The 4,513-nt window shown below is 36.6% G+C and overlaps 1 pseudogene; it reads left to right on the top strand.

The window, feature by feature from the left end:
• The first annotated feature begins 672 nt into the window (after nt 1–672).
• On the top strand, nt 673–1,304 carry LOC137761637 (cyclin-dependent kinase 2-associated protein 2 pseudogene; annotated as a pseudogene).
• Nucleotides 1,305–4,513: the final 3,209 nt, after the last annotated feature.

Here is a 4,513-nt window from a genome sequence, read left to right as displayed (position 1 = left end):
CTTAAAAAATAGCTTGATATTGTTTTCAGTTAAAAATTAATCCAGCTTCTCTATATAAAATCATGCCATCTGTAAATAGAGACAATTTTACTTCTTCCTTTCCAATTCTGATAACTTTCTTCTTCTTCTCCTTTGCTAATCTTCTTCTTCTCCATCTTCTATCACCTCAAAGTAGCAGTACCCTCAAGCTCATAAACATATGCACACGTGTGTGCACACACACTTACAAATGAGGGATTGTTCCCTTTTCTATTTTACAAATGTTGAATCATTCCATGCAGAGCTTAGTTTTTCTCAATAAACAATGTAACATGAAAATTCTTACCATTTACTACACAAAGATTTGTCTCATTATTTTCAATAGGTTTAATTGATCTTTTTCTAAATCTTGTATATATCATCCTTGAATTATGGTAATGGTATATTTTGCTTTCTCATATAGAGCTCCAGAACTAAAATTTCTTGGCTTTTGTATATGTGAACTTTTAATTTTAAATTATATTGAAATATCCTTACAAGTATAGATGTTGAAAGCACCTTTAAATGTGTGTGCTGCAATGCTTAGTTTGTGAGTTTTCTAGTCAAATCTCCTTGGTCCACTTTTCTTTACGTATTATCTTTCCTTAAAAATTCAGAGCGCGGCTGATTGGCCAGGCAGCCAACCCGGGAGGAGCGGCCGGCCGGCGTCTGCCGCACCCAGGAGTTGGGGATGTCCTACAGACTCATCGCCCCCGCCCCCAGCAGCACCTCCGGCTCCAGCACCCCTGGGCCCGGCACCCCGGTCCCTACAGCCGGAAGTGTCCCATCGCCGTCGGGCTCGGTGCCAGGAGCCGCTGCCCCTTTCAGACCACTGTTTAACGACTTTGGACCGCCCTCCATGGGCTATGTGCAGGCAATGAAACCACCTGGCGCCCAGGGCTCCCAGAGCACTTACACCGACCTGCTGTCGGTCATAGAGGAGATGGGCAAAGAGATCCGGCCCACCTATGCTGGCAGCAAGAGCGCCATGGAGCGCCTGAAGAGAGGCATCAACCATGCCCGGGCCCTAGTCAGAGAGTGCCTGGCAGAGACAGAGCGGAACGCCCGCACGTAACAGGATCGACTCCGTCTCAGCGTCTGGACCTTTCCTGGCCACTGCAGAGCACCTGCTTCTCCCTGGCCTTCACCCCGAGTTGCACTTCCCATCCTGGGCTTCCTGTCCTGTGTCCTTTGGTGGGTGCCCTCCAGGAACCAGTGGGCGGCTCTCACTCCAGTCAGCAGCACTAACTGGAAACCCCCAAAAGAGTTAGCAGCGAGGTCACTGTGAATCCCCCCCACGACCTGCCAACAGCGTTGATCCAACTCGCGCTCTGGTAGAAATAATTTCTATACGTTGTAGAAGAATTCTTTATCTTTAATACATGTTTTAAAAAGCTTCCCAATCATTTTGACTTGCATTTGTTTATTTTTTGAATTTCTGCATAATGTTTAAAAATACGTATAAATTCAAATATGTCTATATTTTACTTTATCTTCTGAATTTTTTATTGTTCTTAGAGAGCCATTCTAAGTTCCTGAGTATATTTCCGAGTTTGATATGTAACACAAATTTTTTTTAAAATTCAATGAGAAAACTGTTTCTTTAAAAAAAATTGTGGGTGTCATAATTAGCTATGCACCTGGATTAAAACAAAATTTGACTTTTTCCTCACATTATATAAAAATACATTATTCAGATCAATAATATATTTCATTATAAGGAAAAATAGATTTTGGAAAAAATATTAAAAGATGTGTGTAATATATACTGCATTTAATACCATAGCTTACTTTTTATATTTTTAAGTTTTTATATTTCTGTTTTTATATTTGTCAGAAGAAAAGTATAATTTGTTAATGCTAGCCAGAACTGTTAATAACTATGTAAATGTTTGTATTGTATATGTGGAGGAATAAAAGAATGATGAATAAATAGATGAATATATGAGTGACTACAAATTTAATGTTTTAAATAAAGTTAAATATTTGAAGGTTTATACAATTTTTTACCCTCTGAATTACCTACCTATCTTAAGGTTTTAAAAATATATTGTATTTTTTTATTTTAATATTTTTTCAATTCTATATTGATCATTTAATATCTGCCAATACCATTTCTGTATTTTCACTTTCTTATTTTGTGATCTATTTTTTCATCCTGATGTCATATTTTAAATATAAGCATTGTTTATGTCTTTTATTTTGCTCTATTATCTTTTTCCTTGATTGTCCATTTTTTCTTTTTGTACTTTCGCACCTCTGTGATTATATTAATTGTCCCCTGTAACTCAACTTTTTGAGGCTGGAGCTGTAATTTCTCACAGGTAACTCCATTTCTACACACAGACTAACCTCAGAAATGATGCTAAGACAATAGGCAGATATTTTTGAGTTATCTTTCCTGGGTGTGATAGATGCCTTCTGGTCCATCCCAAATATTTCACCTCAGCTCCAGTCCTGTTATCTAAACTGCAGTTTCCATGATGGTGTTTTCACTACAGTCATCCAAGAGTGTATCTGATCTTTGTCCCCATCAGATAAATCATGACAACTGATAATCACTCTGTGGTGTATAGCTATTAATTTTTGATATCCAGAAAATTTTATTGAATTAAAACTTTCAAAAGTATACTTATTGATTATATTTAGCATTTCTGTATACATATTTGGAGAGAGAGGTGGGACTTCTTACATTTGCTTAGTCATCTTGTCCACAAATTTTTTATTAATAATCTGTAGATAGATACAACATATTGCTATATATACCTAGTGCATAAGTCAAACGTCAGCTATGAAATTGTTGTTATGCTTTAATTCAATCCAAAGAATTTATTTATATGATAGATAACTAGAAAATATTTTTGGTTGTTTTAACTTACTTATTTACAAATTCAAAGTTTTCTATGTAGAATTCCTTAAAAAAATGCAAGTGACATAAAGGAAATTAATTTGTTCTTTTTTATGCATTCGATTCTTTGAAAAACATATGGATATGGAATGGAGAATAAGTTGTATCCTACTTTTTTGGAAATAGTTAATGTAAAAGTTTTGAGAACGTAAAAGTGGGACAAACTATAGTTATCTAAGTAGAAAATAGAGACATATTATATTCTAAATATATACATTCTAAAATTTATTAAGCATTTAAGGTAAGATAAACATATATTACATTGTGACAATATTTTATGGGATTTATAGCTAATGAAACAATGTCATTCTGCTTCTAACTTTTTTATCTGCTAGCTCCTGAGTGTTTTTTAATAATTCTTTTTGCAGACAAAAAGTTAAGTAAGATTCAAACTTCATTTCAGGTTTTCCTATTACAATACATATTTTCTTCCAAAGGAGTTTTCTTGCCAGTATATTGCATTTCCCAGACTCTGCTGGTATGTCCAAACAGTTTGAACTCAGAATTGGGTCATAATCCCAGAGGCACTCCAAAGTCTGACGATCCAGGACTGAACAAAAACATCTAGGGTTCTTTTGCTCAGAAGAAAATGGGTCCTCTGGGTCAACATTAGCCAGGCACACCAACCGTGTCACTTTATCACAATAAGATCATTAAAATATTTAATCTGGTCTTTTTCTGAGCTCATGTATCTCATGTATACTTTTCTTCCCCAAAATTGAAGTCGCAGAGGAATGATAACTACCACTGTTTAAAATAAAAAGATTTGAAAAAGACAAAGTTAGGTTACTTTTTATAGGGAGATGCAAATTTTAGAAATAAGCATGGAGTTAGTACTTATCATAATCCACAGGAATATGTTTTAGATTTAGCTAGCAAAACAAGGAAGCATAACATCACTGAACTCAGAGGAGATATTAGAAGAAATGGGTAGGATAAGGAGAATATGCACAGTATTTACATAGCTCCAGTGGATGAATGAGGTGAACTATGAGTTGGAATCCATCTAAATGGCACAAAGTGTCCAAATGAGACCAAACTGTGCAGGCACCACTCCTGGACGTCCAGGTCCAGGGTACCTCTCCGACATTAACAAAACATAATTTTAAAAAAGAACATACAGGGGGCTTCCCTGGTGGCACAGTGGTTGAGAATCTGCCTGCCAATGCAGGGGACACGGGTTCGAGCCCTGGTCTGGGAAGATCCTACATGCCGCGGAGCAACTAAGCCCGTGCGCCACAACTACTGAGCCTGCGCGTATGGAGCCTGTGCTTCGCAACAAGAGAGGCCGCGATAGTGAGAGGCCCACGCACCGCGATGAAGAGTGGCCCCCACTTGACGCAACTAGAGAAAGCCCTCGCACAGAAACGAAGACCCAACACAGCCAAAAATAAATAAATAAATAAATAAATAAATAAATAAATAAATTTAAAAAAAAAAAAAAAAAGAACATACAAATGAAGCAAGTAGTACCTAAAAGTGGAGGTGATCTTGCTGGGGAAATGTCTGTAGAGGAATTTAGGAGATATTTGAATAGTGCTCAAAGAATAAGATCACAAAGTGAAGATATATAATAATAGAAGGTAA

Source organism: Eschrichtius robustus, chromosome 3 (assembly GCF_028021215.1).
Source record: "Eschrichtius robustus isolate mEscRob2 chromosome 3, mEscRob2.pri, whole genome shotgun sequence".
Lineage (NCBI taxonomy): Eukaryota > Metazoa > Chordata > Mammalia > Artiodactyla > Eschrichtiidae > Eschrichtius > Eschrichtius robustus.
The sequence above is the reverse complement of the archived record's forward strand: the minus strand, read 5'-3'. Positions and strand labels throughout refer to the sequence as shown.